At 37.7% G+C, this 23,383-nt stretch overlaps 1 long non-coding RNA gene across 1 annotated transcript; it reads right to left on the bottom strand.

Annotated features, from left to right (window-relative positions):
* Positions 1-1,264: 1,264 nt before the first annotated feature.
* LOC137473344 (uncharacterized) lies at positions 1,265-23,095 on the bottom strand. Its single transcript, XR_010998698.1, has 3 exons — positions 23,014-23,095; positions 2,061-2,167; positions 1,265-1,363 (listed from the first exon to the last, which is right to left on the bottom strand). It is a non-coding gene; the product is annotated as an uncharacterized lncRNA (long non-coding RNA).
* Positions 23,096-23,383: the final 288 nt, after the last annotated feature.

The raw sequence follows: 23,383 nt of genomic DNA, 5'->3' as shown, positions 1-23,383 counted from the left end.
ACAGTTAGCAATACAATGCAAACACCTGGGAGCTTTTCCATAGTCCCTATTCTTCCTTCTGTACAGTGTTTTGTTTCTACTGCAGAGGTGACAAAATGTATGGTTTTACAATTCAGAATTGTTGCATGTGCTTTACAACATATGGATTCATCTTTCATAGGCTTAATGGTTTGATAGCAAACAATTTCTGAAAGCTTCCCAATTATTTAGGAAAATGATTTCTATTGACTTTTGTCAATAGACACAAAATCCATGGAAATTAAAATTTATAAAACATGGACAAAAATTTATTTATAATATTACCCTATAACAATAAAATAACTAGCAGTCATGGGAAGAATGAAATCCAACTAGAGCCACACAGCTATTTTTACACCTTCAGTGTAAAAAAACTTTACATATTTTAAGATTCAGAAAAGAATTCCAGGCAGGAACTGTGTACTTAATTCAGCTTGTCTGTGAAGTCAGCTTGTTCTGCTTAGCTCTTGTGAAAAACTCATAGCTCTTATAACTGACTTATTGTCATTCATTATTATTGCAGTTTTATCTCACCACAGTCAGATGTCAGTTTTGTTGTATGGGTTGGCATGTTTATAAACATGAAACTTTTTGTTTTCAAAGAAAAAAAAACTAGATGTCTTTTGCCTTTTGGACATAAAGACTGCAAGTGGTGAAAGGACAATGCTGTGGGAAAGAGTTACTTCTGATCTAATGAATACAAAGGAGGCATTTCTACCTCGGGAGGTGAATGTGTGGTCATTATCAGTCACATAAAATATTTTAGTTGCCCTCTGCAGTTGTGACTTCTGGGCTCTCATAAATCAGATGAGATGCTGATGGTCAAACAGACTTATTATATTCCCTGAGTCAAAAGTACTGTTTTTCCACAGTCATTTTGACCTTGCACTTATCATCTAGTCCTGTTTTAAAATAAATCTTAAGAGTTATTTTTCACTGCTGGCTGATATCCAGCAAAGGAAAACTAGTACTTGACTTTTATGCAGTGAAGACTGAGAACTTCCTAGTTTAAAACTAACCTGGTCTCCTGTGAAATTCCATCAGTTACGGGACAGCAGGCCTTAGAAATTTAACTGTCTTTGTGTGGGGATGAGCTTTTGTGTATGAACAAAAGTGCTAACACTGAGTCTTGAGGAGAGACAGACATTTAAGGCTGCCCTGCTAGGAATAACCTCTCCTCACACTCCTCAAAGAGCTCTTATCTCTAAAAGGTATCTGAGCCCTACTAGGGTTTTTTCTGTAATAACTTCTTGTTGTGTTTTTTTTTTGTTGCTTTCTTCATATTCCAATGAGATGTTGGGCTCTTGGGGAACTTGGAGATGAGATGAGTTTTATGCACATAATCCTAGGGCAAACAAAGAAGCTAATTACAAATGATCCAGAAATGAAAATAAAATAAAAATTGGTCCCAGTGCCACAAAAAACTCCAGTCCAAATAAAAAAAAATCCACAAGGAAATTTTTTACCATATCAGGAAAACTAAATGTGGTAAAATAATCTGATTGTGACTTGAACAGGACTGTCGTCAGCTCTGATCTCTCTTAAGCTACTAAAACTAAAGGTTGAAATAATTCATTCTCAGATAACAAGAAATCTCTAAAATATTTTGAAATTATTATTATTTTGTTTAACTTTGAGGAGTAGCAGTATTGGGCAGAATTAAGTCTTTCTCTCTAGGGGATGATTTGCAGCTGTATTATTGTGAAGAGTGTAAAATACCTAATCAAAGCTGAGATAGTTTGGGAAAGCAGGATTTGGTTTTGTTTAAATTCTGTTAAAAAGCTGTATAATTAGCTTCATTTTCATTATAGATATTCATCAAATTATACAGTTGGTTAGGAAATCCAACAAACATGGTTTTGCAAATAAAGTTCTGGCATTCAGTTCAATGAAGAACTTCATCATTTACTGTGAAAGAAGACAACTATTTAAAATGCACTGTGAATGAAGCCAGCTTCCAGGACATATAACAGAAATTCTGTCTGCAAAACAGAATAAAGCATATGAAAAAAGCAAGTTGTCTTTGTTACCGAGACACCCACCCAGAATCCACCTTTTCCTCCAGGACCACGGCCAGTACTGCTGCCCAAAATGTCCTCTTCTCTGTAAGTGCAATTTGGTTTCTCCTGATTCACCACACACAGGCAACCTAAAAAACACAAATAGGATTGTAAGGACATCATAGGGACTGATGACATGTTCTCCCTGCATGAAACTGATGACATTTTGTCAGGTGTGCAGGTTTTCTGAAGGACAAGCATGGGTGTGTTACCTTGTAGTGCCATAGACATACCATGGCCTCAAAAAAAAAAACAAGAACTGCTGCACATCAGACATCAACTGTCTCAGCTATGGGCTGCTTGCTTGCCTGGTCACTCAAATGCCATTTAATCTCTAACTTCTCTAAGAGCATTAGACATATCTCAATTAATAATAATTAATTTATAATCCAAATGATCTTTCCTACTGTATGGTTTTAACTAAACTGTGCCAATCTCATCAGTATTAGAGCTTGTCTAGAATTTTGATTGACTCATTCTAAATTCATTGCAGCTCAGAAACCTCACTGCAGTTCAAAACCTCAACAGACTCTTTCTGGCTTCCCTAGAAGTAAGGGCTATACTTCTAACTCACCTCCTTTCTACCACCTCTCCAAAAAGTTTAGATCTGTGATGCTTTTTGGGTTCATGTACAGCCTTAGAATAATATAACTCTGGAATTATTCAAAAACATATGCTTATTGCACATGCTACATATCCTAAATAATCTCATTAATAGCCAGCATATCACAGGATAAAATAAATAGGATATGTTTAAGTGCATGGAGGGAGTGGCAGTTGCATGAGGGTCTTCCAAGACATAACCAGAGATCATTATGGATCTGCTAAAATTAAGACAGAAGAACATACATGATTCCTCTCTGCTATGCACTACTCAACTGTTCCAAACATTGCATTCATTAAAAAAAAAAAAAATTCTGTCTTAACAAAGCTTTCATTAAAGGTTAGGTTCTTGCAAAACACATTTGAGTTGTGCTAAAAGACAGCTACATCAGAAAACAGCAGTGGTTTTCACTAAAGTATCAGTAGAAATGCAGTTTTCTGAGGAATGTTAGAATTGCTGACAGGTTGTGGAGGTGGTAAGAATACCAGATGTAATGGCTGGAAATAAAAGTGACTTTCCTAATTTCACTAAACAATAATCCCTTTGTGACCTCAGCAAGTTTTTTAGGATACATATTGCAAAAGCTCGTAAGGAATTCATATGCCAAAATACCTCTCATTTTCAGTGGGAATTAGTGTGCTAAATGTACCTGAGCCACTCACAGATGTGGGACATATTCTCTGAAATTCCTTAGGGAAATGAATACCCAGAGAATTAGAATGGCAGAATTTTTAAAGAACTTATTTGTAGAAGAGTGTTGAATGATACTAGCCTGCTTCACCAAGGTACAGGAAGACCTTGAATTTTAGTGGTTAACAGCTTAGAAAAATATATGGATATACAAGCATAAATGCATGTTTTCTGTGTGACCTAGATGCATACTCTGCCTGGATTCTCTTGATCAGGATTAGAAAGCTCACCCTGCACAGCTGGAAATGCAGGAAGGTAATAGATCCCACCAATTCTGAAAATTGTGGCACCAGGCCATTTAGGTTACTTGAGAGAGTGCTGACTTCTTGGAAAATTAGGACTATAAATGCAATTCAGATGGCCCAGAGGAATCACTGAGGAAAGTGAAAAGCCTTTGTCTTGTTTTGTCTACCTCAGAGAGCTCATTGTCTGGAAAAAAAAAAAGCTGATTTGATAATTCAGTTGATTATCCCTCTGATAATGAGGACAGAAAATTGCTGAAGATTTCTCATGTAGGACTATTCCTTGTGATTAGCTTTTAATACTCCTAACTCAAAAGCAGCCTTCTCAAGTCTAAGAGAAATCAGTATTTAATCACCTGGGACTACTAAGGAGAATGCAGCCCTTGCTGGATGACAGGAAAGGGTAACACAGAAACATTCTGAGGCTGGTGATAAAGTAGAAGTTATTTCATCTTGTTTTTTGCCCTCTGAAGGAGCACAGATAAGTTCACTCCTGCAAGAAATAGGAAATGCCCTCAGGCACTGGAGATCTCAAGAGTGCATGTGTGTCTCTCTGCCTCTCTCTCACACCACCAAAGAGAGTAGCTCTTTAAAAATCCCGTTTCAGACAAATTACTGAGCTCATCCTATAGAGCCAGGAGAGAAATGAATCTGCACTAAATGCCAGGATTAACTGTTGAGGAGGACTTTCACACAAACTGGTGCAGCAGTGAGGTATCAGAGGACAGCACTGTGTGTTCCTGAAGGTTACACCTAGGTTTTTTGATTCACAATCAGGACAAAAAACCCAGACAGGATGCGATATTTCCCTTTCCATCTTCTTCTTCTCCTCTCCAAACCCCCACCATGTACATGCTCAAATATTTCCATAACAGGCAAGTATTTTGTGGTCTAAGCCAATAGTCCAGAAGAGTAGGTGGAATGTTGTTATCAGATAAATCTTCTTTATTCTTTTGATGGTGATTCAGCAAATAGCAGTAAACAGAGGCTGACTAGAAAATTGGAGGTAAGCTGGGGCCGTGCTCCCAGTATTCACATTTTTATTTTGACAATCTGTTCCCTTGAACATTTGGCCTCCTTTTGGGTTTCCTTCATCTTCCCCAGCCTGGATGGTGCTCTTGGCCATGGACTGTGAACTAAGGGCACTCCCTAATGCGACCCTGAGCGAGCTTGCCAAGGCATGAGCTCCGAGGGAAGAGAAATACCTTTACTGAGGGCATCTGTCAGAGTTTGTGTGTGAGCAACATAGCCAGCTGTTCAGCACTATCTGTCAGGGCTTCAGGGCTTATCATAAAGCTGATTTTGAGAAACTTAGTGAAAATTAGTATTGGCACCTGATGTGTCTGGAATTTTCAAGCATCTCCAGCATTAAACAGAGGCTGGTATTTAGAAGTATAAATCCTTTGGATCTAATTTTGTTTATGTAATTTATGTTTTGAAGGGAACACAGGTACTCTTTGTGGCTTTCAATTCACGAATTAAAGTGCACCACAAGAGACATATATCCATGTAAATTGAAACTGATGAAGAGGCTCCTACAAAGCTTAGCAAAGCCAAGGTATGTACCTTAATTGATCTCTGCAATGAAAGAATGCTGTAAAATTGAATTAAAGTATTAATGCAGTGTGCTACTGTATTAATGTTCTGTAGCATGAAATGAACTTTATCCTTTTAGAAAAACAATTACTATTTAATGTAATTTCCTACGTGTTAATACTGTAGAAACAAGGAACCATAATCAATTTACAATTATCATCCCAGCAAGACAGATTTTCAGGTACCTATTATTTACTTTGTCCTACATTCTTTTCAGCCTTGGACTGAAACTCTCAAAACCAGATTTTTGTTTCTGAACAAATACTCATTTTTCTTCCACTTCCCCTCTCAAATATACAAAGTAGTTGCAACCTGAAGTTACTGAGTATCATGTTTAGCATGTTTAGCATCAAGCCATGTGAAAGCATAGCAGCTATGGGGTCTAATTCTGAGACAGAACCTACCACCATAAAGGAAATGAAGGAACGGCCTGAAGCTGCGTCAGGGGAGGGTTAAGTTGGATATTATAAAAGAAATTTCTTCACCCAGAGAGGGGCTGGGCTCCCCAGGGAAGTGGTCAAAGCACCAAGCCTGACAGAGCTCAAGAAGTACTCGGAAAATGCTCTCAGGCACAAGGAGTGATGCCAGGGGATGGTCCTGTGCAGCGCCAGAGTTGGACTTGGTGATCCTCGCGGGTCCCTTCCGACTCAGCATATTCTGTGATTCTGTGATATCTGGGGTGAAGATGTTGCAAGGAGAAGAGGAAAGCCCCAAATTGACAGAGTTGTCAGTGCTTTACTGAGCCGTGAAGGGAGAAGGCTTCTGGCAGCTCTCTGTGTCGAGGTGCTCTGGGCAGGGCAGGTGCAGCTGTGGAGACCTGCTGGCAGTGCTGACAGGCAGTGCCAGAGGCTTTCTCCCCTGAAAGAGGGAGCACAGAAAGAGGTCAAACAGCACACTGTAACCATCAGAGCCTTGCAGCGGATGGATTGAATCCACTTCACAAAAAGAGAGAGCATTCTCTGTGGTTGTTGCAGTGTCTTTTCAACACAGAAGGCTCAGAGGAACAATGAAATCTTCTCTGCAAAACTCTGCAAAATCTTAATTCGGAAGAGTCTGAGCAACTTCAGTACCTGTAGATTCTCCCAGATAAATATACTTGTGGTATGTCTGCTGTACTGTAAGAATCCTCTTTTGTTTAAAATGATTTTTTGTTTTAAAACAACCAAATATTTGTATTAAAAGGGGAAATAAAATCTTTAAAAGAAGACTCAGGCAACAAAAATCAATTGGCATGTGTAAGGAAGTGTTTTGGAGTATCTGAATGGCTGATTAATGCAGATCTTGACCCATTTAGCTCATAGTCCATGTCACCTCAATTGCAAACCAATAGTAACTCCATGTCACCTCAATTTTATAGCAAACAAGAAAAGGGGAATTAAAAATACTAGAACTAAAGCATTGTAAATTACCTCAAGACAGTTAAGGGTTAAATACCATCACTAAAAAACCAAAATTTTATTGTTTTTTAAGCCAGTTTGCTCTAAACTTGCTGGGTTATTACTCTAAGCAAAGTATAGCCATCCATCCCTTCATAGTACTAAACAGAAACTGGAAGGACATAGGTTTAAATCAAATTTCAAATTATTTATTTATTTTTAAACAGTCTTCAGGTTATATAAATTAATGCATTTTATCTTATACTTGCAATGGGCAAATCATATGCATTTACTCAAGAAGTGGTGGTATCTCAGTCATTTACAGTCCTGCAAATATCCTCTTAGGCATCTCAGCAATAGCTGGCTTTCATATGTTCTACAGAAGCCTGGTATCAGAAAGAGTTTAAATGAAAGAGTTTTCACCAAAATGCTTGAAGGGAAGGAAAGAGCCTTCTTCAGTTGTCATTGTGCTCAGGTTCAATTCATGATGACTGAAAACAGAATGAAATGGGGTGATGATGATCAACAGCAGTTTCTAAAGTTTATCATTTTGCATTAATGCTTATTTTTTGAGATAAAAGAAGTTAAGTTTATGACTAATAGCATTTTTGCCTTTCCCTCAAATTTGTTCAAATTCATAAAAAATAAATTTTTAATGGCTTTTTAAATTAAGTCAAAATATTTGCTTCCCCTGCTGAGGGTTAATATTCTGTTTTATCAACCTTCCTACACATCTTTTTGTAGTTTTAATATACAGGGGAAAAGAAATCAGATAGATAAGGCACGGCAGTAGATAAGAGATTATCAGGGGTCAGGAGAATGGATAGTAAGCAGAAGGTACTCATACAGATGAGAATTGTAGCCAGTTAGCTGAAACTGATAGTGAGAGATTAATCCAGCTGAGGAAATTAGTTTCTGGTCAGTAGAAAGCAATTGAAATGCTACATATTATTGCCAGCAGTCTCAGTGGCAAAACTGAAAAACAAGAACTCTCAGTGCAGGACCTGAGAAATAGTACTCTCCAGGTAGCAGAAGCTGTTAGAAGAGCAGCCATGGCAGGAACACAGGTATGAAAAGATTTGCTTTGCTCAGAACTCACAGAAATAAAGACATAAGGTGATTTATTTTAAGGATATGAAAGACTTCAGGAAATAAGAAAGAGATAAGAGGCATAAAGCACAATCTTTTGCAGTCCAAGTTATATTGAGAGATATGATAAAAGATGAATTACATGCATGGCACTGGGAAGTTTTGAGTCAGATATATAAGCAGAGAGCACTTCTTGGTGCTTCTAGAGGGAAAAAATAACCCCAGTAGTAACACATCTATGAGAATCTCCAGTTACTGGATATAGACTGAAAAATAAATGAAGCAAATATCCACAGAATCATTTAATCCTGGATATGGCAGTTGAGAGATTAACTCAAAAAAATTAACATGCAGAAGAGGAAATATTTTAAACTTCATTTCAGTACGTACTTAAATTACACATGGTGTTAAAAATAACCAGAGCTGCAAGATTGTAAATTGAATGGTAAATATGTAGAAATAATAAAGTACCTAATTTTGAAATTATAGACTTGGGAGGAAAAAAATCATAACAAAGAAAAAGAAAAAACCAAAACCAGAAACAAGTTGGGGAAGATGAAGCAAACTGCTGAGGGACAGAAGTGTGACAGAAGCCAAGAATTAATTTCAGTTGAAGGTACTATAAATACTGAGGTTCTAAATCTCAGAAAAAGAGCAATCCTTGGAGGAAAAAACCCTACACTTACAGCATGAACACCTTGAGAGATATATATATATATATATATAGCATCTGAAAGGAGAGGGGAAATGGAGGGATGATCAGCAAAGTATGTCAGGCTAGAAGTGAAGAAGCACAGAGAAGTGCTAAAACAAGCTGGGTCTTTGGGATAGAACATGCAGTCAACTAAATAATGATATGTGAGAGAAGAGCTAGTGCATGGTTCCTAAGATGGTTCCTATTCAGCATCATGTTTGTTACAGACAGTGTTGGCCATTCAGACATACGTGGAGACGGAGTTTACTGCTGCAAAGCATATTCCAGTTGAGAAGGCTGGATAATCCAAGCCTGGAAAAGTTAGTACAAGATTATGAGGATGACTTTTTCTCTTTTCCTTTTCTCTTTTCTTTTCTTTTCTTTTCTTTTCTTTTCTTTTCTTTTCTTTTCTTTTCTTTTCTTTTCTTTTCTTTCTTTTTTCTTTTTTTCTTTTCTTTTCTTTTCTTTTCTTTTCTTTTCTTTTCTTTTCTTTTCTTTTCTTTTCTTTTCTTTTCTTTTCTTTTCTTTTCTTTTCTTTTCTTTTCTTTTCTTTTCTTTTCTTTTCTTTTCTTTTCTTTTCTTTCCTTTCCTTTCCTTTCCTTTCCTTTCCTTTCCTTTCCTTTCCTTTCCTTTCCTTTCCTTTCCTTTCCTTTCCCTTTCCCTTTCCCTTTCCCTTTCCCTTTCCCTTTCCCTTTCCCTTTCCTTTCCTCTTCTCTCTTCTCTTCTTTCTCTTCTCTTCTCTTCTCTTCTCTTCTCTTCTCTTCTCTTCTCTTCTCTTCTCTTCTCTTCTCTTCTCTTCTCTTCTCTTCTCTTCTCTTCTCTTCTCTTCTCTTCTCTTCTCTTCTCTTCTCTTCTCTTCTCTTCTCTTCTCTTCTCTTCTCTTCTCTTCTCTCTTTTATTCCCTTTTTCTTTTTTTCTTTTTTTTTCTCTTTCTTTTTGAAGACAGTCACAGCCACAGAGAAAAGCAAAGGCAGACAGAAGCTATATTAATGGAGGGAAAAATGTCCTAGGGATTTCCCATCATGTATCCCCTCACAAGGAATTATGAAAAACTTTAAAAAGGCTTGAAGAAGAATATAATAAAACGTGGATACAAATTGAAAACTGAAGACAACACAGAACAGTTCCAACAAATGTATAGCATGCCACTCTAATTTAATAACTGTCTTTGATTTTTCTATATGTACTTTAATTTGACTTAACAGAAATAACTGATGGTGAAGAGAGAACAGAGAAATTATAAGACAGATGAAAAACTCACAAAACACAATGAGAGTTTATTATCTAAGAGATTTTAGTGGAGTTTCTTTAGGAGAAATTTGGGACTCAATGTTTTGAAATTTATTAAGGTTCATACTAAAAAAATGAAAATGTGAAGATGAAATCAAGACATATTAGAAAATAACTAAATGCATTCAGCATGAGGAAGAAAAGATTAATTAAAAAAAAAGGTTTTCTCTGAAGTGCATACAAGGCTGGTGAACACTTGTCTAATACAGAATGCCAAAAATTCACAGAAATTCTCAGACTGTCTCTTGACACCAAGTCATAGTGCCTATCTCGATTCAACAAGATGCTTGAGTCCCTTCCATATAATTAATGGCTACTTGGCCAACTTTTTGCTGGCTTCATTGCAAACCAATTCACTCCATACTTAGTCCAAAGGAAATGGTCCAGCTCTGCACTTGGCATTGGTATTTGGAGATTAAAAGCTTGTTACATACTTCTGAGAATATACCTTGCTTTATAAGTGAAGACTCATTCTTAAGTTCTGTATCTGACCTTATTAACTTCTTGTCATTTTCTGCAACCACAACATTAGATTAAAACTTATGCATATACCAAGTTTAAAATATGACAGACCAATGTTCATTCTTATCAAGGCAGTTCCTCTCACTGATACCCGGGAGATGAGGAAATGTATTCATATTCAAAGCTATTCATGTCAGTCCTCACATAACCCTGAGGAACCTTTTCTTCAGGGAGCACAAAGTGTATGTGGCTGTTGCATTCCCACTGCCAAACTCCCTGCTGCTTCCACTTAAGTAGAAAAGTTTTAGCAGTTACTCTGTGCTATGAAATTTACATTGTTTTTGCTACATAACCTTTTCCTGGCTGACAACTGTCTGATTGCTGTACTTGAGATAGCGGGACAGGCTGACCCAATCAAATCACGTGTAGAGCCAGAGTTCAAGGAGATTTGGGGTTTGTTATCAGAATAAAGGTTCAGCCAAACTTAGTTCTGCTCCTGTCAGTCAGATCTGCTCCTCTCACAAATTAAAATGAAGTTTCTGGCAGTGACTGCAAACGTAAGAGAATTCTACTGGTAGAAAAGACACTCTTTGTGGCAAGATTTAATTCATTAACTATAATAACCAGAATTATACTGGTTTAATTTTATCTCAACTTTATTTTTCTTTTTGGGTTGGTGCAAAAGCAATCAATTAATCTGGATAGTTTATGCATTAATAAGTTAGTATAATGGGAGAATTAGAAAAACAACCATAAATTTTATGTTGAGCAAGGCATTGATTTGTCCCAATGTAATTGGAACTGCAGAAGAAAGTGAAGTGGTGAAAGGGCCATTCCAATTCTTAGATGTCCTGATGTCCTGAATGTGGGAGTACAGTTCTCATCTAATGAAACAAACTTTATTCAGTGAATGAAGAAGACATGGAATTAGATCTTCGTGCAAACTACCGTGTCCTTTAAGTCTCCTGAAATGCTAGACATTATTCCCAAAGGTGAGGCAGGTTAATGAAGGTAGAAACCTGCTGCTCTTCAGGAGACCTCTGAAACTGCATGCTTTAAAAGGTATCTTTATGTACTGCTATCTCTTTGTAAAATAGTTGTGAGAAGCATAGGATTATTGATAAATTCAAGTGAATAAAGGATGGTGGATCATGCTGTATGTTTCCACTGGAGCTTGTAAAATCGTGGTTCTTTAGCCTAGTTTTTCACCTTCATTTCCAGCTAGACCCTACTTATATCAGAGTTCAGGGAAAATACGTACATGAAAGAGTTAATAATAGTATTTTGCTTTTCATCACCACCTTCCAATGGTAATTAAAGAGTTGCAGAGAATAAATTTAAAACTAAAAATGCAAGACTGTACCCAAGATACTGAGCTGCTACAGTGAAAAAACCCAGCAGCTGAATTTTGTTCTATTTACTATTTGACCAAGATAACTATAAACAGCAATTCAGTGTTTTTAAATGAGCAACAAATAAAGCAAGATTAAAAGCATGACTATATCTTCCATAGCTCATCGTACGTTTGTTTTTTATGTTCCCCATGAAATTAGTAATAATTGCACCCTTGTGAAAAGTATTCCACTGCGCCTGGCTCTCAGCGGCCACGGGATGGAGGTTGGCCGGCTCGCTGTCCCGCTGGTGGCCGCAGGGCAGACACGCGCGTGGCCGCCCCCGAGTCTCTGCCCAGACTGTCGAGGGTGGTGGTGATCGCTGCGGCGTGGGTAGCACAGCAGAGGCACAGGGCACAAGGAAACCGAGGCAGAGGAATAAGGGAGGGGCACTTGTACAACTCTCCAAACGTGTAATGTCGAAGTCGGGGCAGAGCAAGTGACAAAACTGAACCTGAAGGGATTACTTTTATAGGGTAGAGGGAACACGGGGAGGACACAACCTTTGATGAATAGGAGGGCATTAGGGGAGGGGTGCAGGGTAAGGGCTCCCCAATAGAATCCAACATGGGGAGGGAGCAAACCTTACAACCCAATTCTGCCCTGAGGAAGGGATGAAAGACAGGGAACACTCCAGAACCAAAGGAGTGTGCTATCTTTGACAGACAGGGGTGAGACAAGAGAACAAGGGAGGTGTACAGGTGGATTGACATGAGGATTGACATGTGCATTGACATACATTTTGGCGGGGAAAACTGTGGTAAACAACTCAGGACTGAACCATTAGGGAAGCCAAATGGGGTACAGAGACTGAACCATTACAAACTTATAACCAGGAATATTAAAACCTACTACAGAAGAACCAACTCTAAAATAACAGACTACCACATTCCACAGAAATTAAAGGATTTCCTGATCCCCTACATGCAGAGAGGGTAACATAGAAACTGTTGCAGAATCATTAAGGCAAGGTGGTAATAACCAGAATTTCTACCTGAAGGGCAGAAGTAGTTGGGATGAAACTGAAAATTTTCTGGCTCTTTCTGGCTGGATTTTTTGTTTGAAATATTTTGTTTTATAAATCAATAACAGTAAGCCCCTGAGGACAGGGACTGAAACTCTGGCACTGGTGAGAACATTATTCATCTTCCTCGGCTGGTTGTTCAGCCCACTGGCATACAATCTTACATTGAAAGTGATAGCCGTGCCTAACAGGAATGCATGATAACTTATCTAAAGGCTATATCTATTGGGTCTGTATTATTATATTGCAGGTAAAAGGAGTTTTCCAATTGACTGAAAAAAAATGGAGATTTGGCACTGAGTGAGATTACTTATGAGTAGGATAAAGTGACTTTAGGTTTAAAGATACATCAGAGATATAGTAAATGCATCTTTTATTATTAGATGCTGAAACTCATCCATGTGTATCAAGTCAGCACAAAGCTTTTATACTACTCTCTGTAGTCTAGAGATTCCACTGCTGGAAAATGTTATAATAATTTTATAAGGTAGATAGGTTATTATAACTTTAATATCTTTCCTTCAAAGGACAAATCAGCTCTTCCCCTGAAAGAAGTCTTATCAACCCTAAAAAAGGAGCTAGTGAGGATCTCTTACACCTATCAGTCAGTATGTGAAAGAAAATGTGAATTATTTCTTTGAAAATGCACTTCTATGTATACCTAGTTTGGTCAATATACGTTTACTTGTGTTTGTCTTCATTGTTCTTAATCTATTGCAGAGAAAAAGGGTTAGGAGAGAGAAAAGACTTTAAGAAGGACAGATACTCTCCACAACATACAGTAGAAGGACGTCTATAGGTGCTGGTTATTCTCTTGCCCTCACTCCTGAAATTGTCTACCTTACTTTTCAAGATCTTCAAAAATAAAATTTTCTTTCCTAGTGTGTTCAGAAAACACTTGACATCATTTTATATGCATTATAAAAGCTGCTATCATATGCAGTTATTCCATGAGTGTTGATTATTTCCTCTGACCAACCTGAAAAATTCTTCTATCTCCTTACACTTGTATCTGTCATCTTACTTCTATTCATTTGTATCTGACAAAGCTAAATGTGCTCTGCTCTTTTCATCTTTCCTTTAGCATCTTGTAGTCTTTTATGTTCCTCCCTGTTCTCTCTTAGATGTGTCAACATTAGTGCTCACAGAAAAAGGGAAGACTTCAGGATGATCTAATAGATATTTCTAAATCAGGAATTGGTTTGACAAAGTAACACAGGCTAGCCTGCACAGCCTGGCATACTGTGCCCAGTGAGGCAAATGGCAGAAATCATCTTAGCAGACAGCCAGGCAATTTTATGTTGAGAGAAAATTGAAGGAGACAGTGACATATCAGAGAGTAAAGGAAAAGATAAGCTTAAGAGGGAGAGACTCTTTGGGATAAGTTAGCTTTCCTTGTGTAAATAATTCTTAAGCTTCTGCAAGACATCTAACTTCAGCAGCTGATGTTTTATGTTACACTGAGGCAAAAAGTTTGCTAATGAAATCAAATATTATTTCATTTAAAAGGAGTACAGAGTTGTTTCAGGAGTTCAGGGCAGGTTAAATTCGACACATCTGAGATTTAATATTTGAAAAACTAGCTTTTCTAGCTAGAGATTCTGCAGATTTAATGTGCTTGATAAATCACTGTCATTGCTACAATGGGACTGACATAACAGGTATAGTATTAGAAGCCCAAAGGAAACACAACATGGTGAAGATGAATGATATGAAACAATACCTTTAATGGAAAGCAACTTGAACAGAAATGCCTTGAGCTGCTATGTTTTTTTATCACACTTTTTAAAATGTTGTATTGATTCGGCAGTAATTTTGAAACTGGTATGTAGGTGTACACATATACTGTAAGAATTTAGAAATATAAGTGTATCTGATGTACATAGCATACATTATTGAAGGCGACTTTGTTCTGTTTGCTTGAAACAATGCAAAATATGTGACAATAAAGTGCTAAAGGCTGGGTGACTTTTAAGCCCTGTATAGATTTGGATATTTCTGCAACACCCATCAATTTTTAAGCACAATAATGTAGATTAGAAGCAAAATCTAGGAAGAATATTATGGTATGGATTATGGAATGAGTTTTCTGAAGCACTTTTGCATTTAAGCAAATGACTGTATTTGTACTTGGGCAAAAGTTTAGTTGCCAGAAAACCATCAGAGGCAGAATTTAGGGGAGGTATTTGCACCACTTTGAAAATTAAACTCTAAAACTAAAATCTTATAACCTTTGCCCAGAAATTATTACTGATGTTTCTAGCAAAAAATAAGAAGCCACCTCAAATTTGCAAGTTATAAGTAATAATTTTCTCAGCACAGTTGGCATCGTACAGCACTGTACAATTGTATAGCATGTCAAACACAGAAAAACAATGATGCAGTCACTGACAAAGAAGCAAAGGTATGTGATCAAAACTCCATCTTAGGAAGCATGGGGTGGGTGGGAAAAAGAACTGGCAGAGCAAAACTGAGAAAAACTCACTTAATAAGTGGTTAAGATTAAAACAGTTTAATAAATGAAGGGAAGACCAAAAAGAACTGTAGTGATGTTGCTGTAGAGCAGGACAGTAACGAGAAGACTCCAAGTCAAAGGCTAGAGAATGAACTCTGATTTATTTCAGATGCACTGCTCAATATATAGAGAACATCGTGCGGACTAATTTCATTGGTCTTAGAGTAAAAACACTCACACCATTGGTGTGCAGTGAATGATGCACAGTGGCAGAACATGTCTGTAAACAATGTGAACAACAAGAGAGATAGAGAATTATTTACATCCTTTCCCAACTGTCTCCCAGGCTTTTGCCTGGTTAGAAAACCTCCTCTTTTTCTCTCTGACTGAACTGAGAATATCCACATAGTGATACAAAGGCAATCGCTCAGCTCCTCTCAGAAGCAGACCAGTGCCCAGTCAGTCTCTGGACAGCATCCAGACTTGGAAAGTCTGCCCCACCACTTTCAATAATGCATATGATGTCATATGGCATGGAACAACCCTTTTGCCTGCTCAGGACAGCTGTTCTGATTGTGTCCACTCCCAGCCGCCTTGTTGTGGCGGGCAGAGTGAAGACAGAGAAAGTCTTGACACTGTGCAAGTCCTGTTCCAACATCAGGGTGTGAACACCAGCATTTTAGTCACAAATCAAAACCACAGGAGCACAGAGACTGCTATAAAAAAAGCTAACTCCATCCCCACCAGACTAAGCCCAGTGAGTGAAAGCATTATGGAGTGAAACTTAATTTTAGCCTTTGTCCCTGCCTGTCAGGGAGTTATTTGTAATGGGGTATGATTCTGCTGCCTTTGGAGTAAATGCAAGTAGGCCCTAGATCACAGTAAAAGCAGAACTAGATATTTTTTGTATTTTGGAAAATCTAGGTACAATATTAAAGCCATAACTGATTAAATGCCTTTGAAGCTGAATAAAGTATGAAAGTTAATTAAATGGAAATGGTGGGATTTATGGAACATGGCTGCTGTGGTCTTCATGCTTCTCTAAAGTTCAGATTCAAGTCCAAGGATCTGAAGCTTCTTTGTCAAGATAATGCTTCATTTTGGCAATTCTATTCAAAGCTGGAATGATTTTTTTAATCTTTCAGCACACCTAAACCTCTGCAATATTGGTCAATATTGAAACAATAATATATGAGACTGTCACATAGCCATTCACTAGAATATTTATAAAAATGAAAATATAAACTATACCAGTCCCAAAATGGTAGTTCACACCAGCACTTACTGTACTTCCTTGGATTGAAAACAATTCAGGTGAAAACAAATAATCAAATCAGACCCCTACCACCATTTCATTTTACATGCATTTTCCTTTCACCAAAGTTTCATCTATCGTACATAACAAGAATCTTTAAAGTGGATGCTGTTTGCCTATACTTGAAATATGCTATTTTTTTTTCCTGTGCATGTAGACTTCATTCATGGTCAGCATTTATTGCCAGTTTCAGCTGTCCAAGCAGGAGTGTCTGAGTCCTCCCCATCCAGTTTCTTATCTCCTTTCCTTTCAACAATTCCATTTTCCGAAGACTCTGAAGATCCTTGTCAGGAGTGAATAAACAGATGTTGTTTTATTTTATTAAATAAAAAATCTGTGGTTTTTGCCTTCTAACATGTGTCAGCTGCACCGCTTGAATTAAATTTACACCCTCAAATCGACAAAAGATTAAAAAAACCTCACTGAAAAACTTTGTCATGTTTGCAACACAGCAAGAAAAGAAAATGAAAGTTGTAGTGTTTTCTTTTCTTTAAATGATTCAGAGAGGAGCAAAAATTGCAGGTAAACATTCTTATTGGTGTAATGTCACTGGAGGTAATTTGTTTTGCAAGATTATGTCCTTCTGTGGCATTCTACCCAACTACCTCCTCCACCACTTTTCCTAGAGGTAATTAAAAGCAATATATCCTTTCACAGCCCATACACCCCTTCTAAACTCAAGCCAACACAAACCAAAGTAAGTTAACAGTTAATATGTATTCCACTCAAAACATCAAACACCACAAACGCTGGTGGCAGAAAAAGTGTAAGTTTGCACCTAATCCTCAGTAAGAAGTAGAAGCTTAAAAAATGATAATATAATTTTGGTTTGTGGAGAAAAATCTCTCCGAATATGTTAGATTTGTCATTGCTGAAAACATGAGCAGCATAAATCTTGCATAGGCTCTACAACTGTGGCAAGCAGCACCAAACTGGGAAACAAGTTTACCTAATGGAAATGTAAGCAAAAAATAACTAATTGATCCAAGGGAATTCCCATGTCATTAAATATCAAGTCAAGTTTATATGCAGCAAACATCTTCCCCAAACTCAAAATAAGACTGGATCCACAGCAGAATTGCCTGCCTCAGTGCTGGGTACATATGTAGTCAGCTTGGGTTTTTTGTCACAACAGATTCATTGGAATACTCATTTTCATTATTTATCACCAAAATAAATCAGAATTAACTGAAGAATATAGTTGGTTGCATTTACATTTAGATATTGATATAATGACTGTCTCTCAAAATTCCTAAGGCTGATGTACACAGGCAAATAGAAGTAACTATTTTTGCACAGTCATCTACCATATTTTTCTATGATTAAAATTCATAACAGAATTTGAACATCACACTCTTTGCAGGATGCTTTTATATTTTATGTATGCAGCTATAATCATTGGCAATGTCAGTTGGCACTTGTCAGAAAAGCCACGCTCTTAGTAATAGCATTTCTGTCTTTTGGGAAGCTTTCAGAATTTTGTTTTCTTAGTTGAAGGGATATTTTTAGAACAGAAGATTAAAAGGAGCATAAAAAACTGAACCATCAGTACAGTACAACTTATACAATTCATAGGTACTATCATTTTCCTTTTCCAGGAATTGCCAATTAGCAGAAACAGTCATCTCCTGTGAAACTTACTGATCATCTTCATTATGTTCTTCAAACAGGTAATGATCTTTTTTATAAGATTAGGACCTGTATTTACTCATATAGGCTATTACCCTAGGTAGAAACAGCCATGCAAAAGAAATGCTGATGGCATTCCTTATAGCAGGATAATGAAGGAAGTCAGACATTACTTGAAAATATAAGGGCACACTAGCTCTTTTAGTTTAAATGAGAGTTGCATAATGGCTGACACGATAAATGCTGCTGTGATCTGGGTAAACGTTAAATAAATCATACAGTGCTATGCATGGCTCCAGATTTGTTCCAGCCTTTATCACAAAAAAGCACTCTCATTGGTGCCTGCATGCTCTACTCATGACCAAGATCAGCTTTGCAAAATAGAATGTCAATAAAGGTAGGGCTAGAAATATGAGATTTACTAGAAAATTAAGTGAAAAAACCCTAGTAATATATATGGGAGAATTATATTTCTAATCATGCGCTCTTCCTTTTCCTGTCCTTAGGTTCATCCTGGAGACAAGGATTCTTTGTGGTGTGCCACCAGGAGCAGCACCAACCCAGCTCCAGATGAAGCAGACTGGCTCCAGAGCAGCACCACTCCCACTTACCAAGTCCTAATGATCTGTGGTGTCTCCCACCCATCTTGGATCTCAGTCTAGGCTCACCCCAAATCTGCATCCCTGTACTCACAAAGATGTGAATCCAAGGGAAGCAGAAAGACGGGAGCACTGATCCCTAGGTGTAGGATGTTCCTTCTCTGGGGGGCAGTATTTCTTATGATTACTTCATGACAGAGTGGAAGTCACACAACACAGTGGAAGTCACAGAATTCTGCAAAGGCAGGATGCAGGCTTTGTGAAAGGTGGTTTCTCCTTGGCTCCTGTCAGCCCTCCAGCTCAGAAAGAAAAAGGATGCCTTAGCTGTCAAGGTGGCAGGTTCTTTCTGCTATAAAAGAAGATGTTTTATGCCTGGGTCCTCCTGAACAGGGACTTAAAACATTTTGAAAGCTTGAATTACATCTCAGAAGATATTTCTTCATTCAAGCAGATCACAAAAAGAAGCAGGAAAAAAGTACTTGGAAGAATTTTTTTTTTTTGGATGACTGAACAGATGAAAGAGCTACATCCCAAGGAGACAACAGGATACATTAGATGTTTTCCCCTTCTTGGGTCACATGCTGGCACAACAATCAGCACACATCATCTTGAGAAGTGATGAAATTTCTAATAAAACCTCTCTCTTTGTACTTCTTGTTCTCTCTACATTTTCAGAAGGTAAATTACCCTTAAATTTTTTTTCAGTCTGGCTCACTGTTTGATTTCTCACTTCTCTCAGAGCTAGCTAGAGATTATCCAGGAACATTTCCAGCATACCCACAACCTCCTCTTGACTCTCAATTGCATTGTTTCTTCCTAATGACATTTACCTATACAGAAACTGATATAGTATTGACTTTAAAGGCAATTTCCTCACTCTTTCTTCCTAGGATGAAAAGCTCAACTTTTAAGGAAGCTTGTTGACTAGAGTATCCTTAAAGTTAGAAAAGTTATCCTTTCTTACTGCACATTTCTACCTTTTTTACGTGTCTCTAGCTGTGTCTCTCCACCTTGACCCCAATATTAAATCAAAGTGACTAAATGTGTAATGCAATTCATCAGATCACTGACATGTTTTGTATTTGCCATAAAAGCATGACATTCAGTCATGACAGTGGTCTTGGACTGGGATGATTTTAGAAAGGACGCTTGGAAACTTTGACCTATAGACTATAAACTGCAAAACACTGGCACTGGTTTGGTTTGCTTTCCATTGTAAAGCCCTTGTGGTATCTTAGATGCTGTTAAAATGATAGTACATCATCTCCTGGCTCTCTTCTGCTCTTAGGCCAGAGCATTTACTTTTCATATTAATAATATAAATAAAAATAAAATATAAATATAGATGTAGATATATTTCATCATTGCTTTAACTTTGGAATTTTGTATACTGCTTAGTTTATAGAAAAGCATAAAATATTTCCATTATATTTGACATCTTCTGTGTCTGCCCATACCCAGACACCAGCTATTCCTATTGACTCTAAAAAAAATGTCAAGAATTTAAAAAATAAAAAAAATTCTTACTTCTCTTTCCCTTAAAAATGAATGTGAGCTGTATTTCAATGTGTGTGGGAGAACAACGATTGACTGTCCCCTCAAGGCATTTGGTAAGATAAGAAATAACCTTAAGGCAATATTGTGACTTTTGCAACTATTGCTGTTTTGGAGATGTAGGGTAACGAAGTCCATTCCTCCAGTTTTAGCTGCCAGAGGCAATCTGCCCACAGAGGACAGAGCTTATGTTTCACATTTCTTGTCTTTCACAGATAATGCTAGAAGTATGAATTATTTGACACATTAAAGAAAATCTTATACAAATCTCAATAGCCTCATAATTTGAAACTTTTTTTTTTAAGGCAAGAAATATTAATTTAAACAAATAAATATTGAGACATAAGGCTGTTTTCAAATTTGTTACAGAAAGAAGGATGCAATGTGCCCAAATTCCACCACACCAATTGGGTTATGGGGAAAATGAGGTGGACTCAGTAGTACCATGAGCTCTGCAGATGTAAAACTGCCATTAAAAAAGAGAGAAAGCCTTACCAAGTAGCTAACCTTTGGGAAAAGTATAAAAATTACTGTCTTACTAGGGAAATATTTCAAGGTAAGATCCCACAGCACTCTCAAAGAAGGTCCTGCTGTAAGGCAATTATAAGCCTGGAACATGACCAAATCCTACACTGCATAGAGTGTACATGGAAATTAAAGTAAATGGGATAAAAATTTGGGTTAATCTTATTATATTTATCTCAAAGATGAAGAGTCAAATACTTTGAAATATAAAACCACATTGGGACTGAAATAAAAATCTGTAACTAGTTCTCTCTTATTCTGCTAGCAAATGCATTCCAATATGTTAGCATTTTCAGCTAAACCCAAAATCATGAGGGAATTCACTGACAAGAATTATTCTCAGGGTTGAAAACATGGAGTAAGATTGTACCTAGAACACAGCATTAGCCATTACAGGCTCCCTAGGCATACTATGTATTTCTGAGGCTATGAGACATACTGAAAGTGAATTCCTTCTCTACATTGCTGTGACCCCCCTGTAGTGGGAAGCTGGCCCAATGTTTTCAGAGAATGTGTAATAAAAGAGCATAACTCTCTCTACAGGGCTAATTAGTCGCTTGCCACTGGTTTCCTGCTTGAGAATCACAACACTGTGTAGTTTGGGTGCAGCCTGCTAATTACTTTTTTCTTTTACTCATTCTTCCAAGTCTTAAAATAAGCCCAAGTGAGATTAAGGGGTCAATAAATTTCCAAATATTCACTGAAGCAGGAAATGTAATCTCAAGGAATCCTGATTGCTCTAGAGACTTCTAAAAAACAGTGGATGCTGTGCATACCTATTGAGACTCTAAGACACAAAGACAAGAGGGATTTGCTTGCATCCCACTCATCTGGATTTGTTCCTTGTTTTTTTGTTGCTGGTGTATAAATGTGACAATAGCATGAATTATTTCTGCAGACACAGATAACCACTAGAATTTAGATTCCAATAGATTCATATAATATTGCAGACAAGGCACTAAGTTCTAGTATTAGTTATGTCACAGCTTAATGAATTTGACATACAGCAAACATCCTTTCAGGAACACCAAAAAATTATACATCTTAAAAATAATGGCTACCTGTTTTGTCATGATCAGAAGACCAACTGTGCTGCACTCTAAATTACTGGAAGCACTTGATTAGGCAATGATGATTTCAAATACTGAGTTTAAGGATATTCTGGACAAGAATAGTAGTTCAAATTTGACTTAAGCTGTTGTATGCTGGCTAAGTCTAGCTACGAAAATAGGAAAATTAATAAGCTTATCTTACACTAAAATAGAATTTCAGCATAAAGACTGAGAAGGGATATTGTTCAGTTAGTGTCTCATGAGAGGCATAATCAAGAAGTATGAGTCTCTGTACTCTTTCCAAAGCCACCTAAATTTGCATCATAGTTGTGTGCATATTTGTCCATATCTATACACGATGCAGGCATTTGTGTGACAGGTTGTCAGTCTGGAATAAATTGACTCACATAATCCCAATACAGCATTTTGCAGGACCACTAGGGATTAAAGAACAGAAGCCTGTGTATGTGGAATTTCTGAATACCTGCAGCGATGAGAGACTGGCTACAGCACTCTCCATTTCTGCAAGGAGTCTGTCTGTCTCCCTGTCTAATGCATTCCCAGGATTTAAACTGCAGCTCCTGCTTCAGCAGCCCTCAAAAAGTTACGAGAGCAAGTACACCCACTGCTGATTTTATTCTACTATTTTTATATCATCCATCTTTTAGTCATCTTTTTCTACTGGAATTATTTCTACAGATATCTCAAGAGTCCCCTTCCCTTCCCTTCCCTTCCCTTCCCTTCCCTTCCCTTCCCTTCCCTTCCCTTCCCTTCCCTTCCCTTCCCTTCCCTTCCCTTCCCTTCCCTTCCCTTCCCTTCCCTTCCCTTCCCTTCCCTTCCCTTCCCTTCCCTTCCCTTCCCTTCCCTTCCCTTCCCTTCCCTTCCCTTCCCTTCCCTTCCCTTCCCTTCCCTTCCCTTCCCTTCCCTTCCCTTCCCTTCCCTTCCCTTCCCTTCCCTTCCCTTCCCTTCCCTTCCCTCCCCTCCCCTCCCCTCCCCTCCCCTCCCCTCCCCTCCCCTCCCCTCCCCTCCCCTCCCCTCCCCTCCCCTCCCCTCCCCTCCCCTCCCCTTCCCTTCCCTTCCCTCCCCACTGATTTTCTCAATTTCACATAAATATAATGCAAAGCACTTTGCTGAACTTAAGATACAATATAATAATATCTTAGTTCATGCTATCAAAAAAGAAAGTCAAAACCATAATTGGGTAAAAATTCTCACACTGTCAGAATTTTAACATTTGGGGCCCTTTTTTTTTGTCTGTTTGGTAATGCAAAGTGCTGCTTTCTCTTCACAGTGGTAAATTTAAAATTATCTCATTTGCTACTGCCTGTCTGAACTTTTCATTTCTCACCTTTCATGTCAATCAGGGAATGTAGAAAGGGAAATAACTTCTTGGTGATTGGACACACATAGCTTTAATCATCTGTCAGCTCCTGTAAATCAGCAGAAAGAACAGTCAAAGACTTAGTTCAAAAACTATAACCAAAGTGTCTAAAGCTAGCCAGGTTTCTCTGGTTGCTTGATTTAATTAAAAAAAAAAAATTAAAAGTGAAAGTAAAGTACACTGGATATCCAAAAATTAAATATGTAAGGGATTGTTATAATGATCCTAGATGTAAAAGATTAACCTAATGGTAATTTAGACTTTGGAGAACATAATGCGTGCAGAAATCTGATTAAATGGAGACTATAACAAATTATCTCTTTTACCTAGGGTTTTT

Source organism: Anomalospiza imberbis, chromosome 4, assembly GCF_031753505.1.
Source record: "Anomalospiza imberbis isolate Cuckoo-Finch-1a 21T00152 chromosome 4, ASM3175350v1, whole genome shotgun sequence".
Taxonomy (NCBI): Eukaryota; Metazoa; Chordata; class Aves; order Passeriformes; family Viduidae; genus Anomalospiza; species Anomalospiza imberbis.
This window is presented reverse-complemented; position numbering and strand designations above follow the sequence as displayed.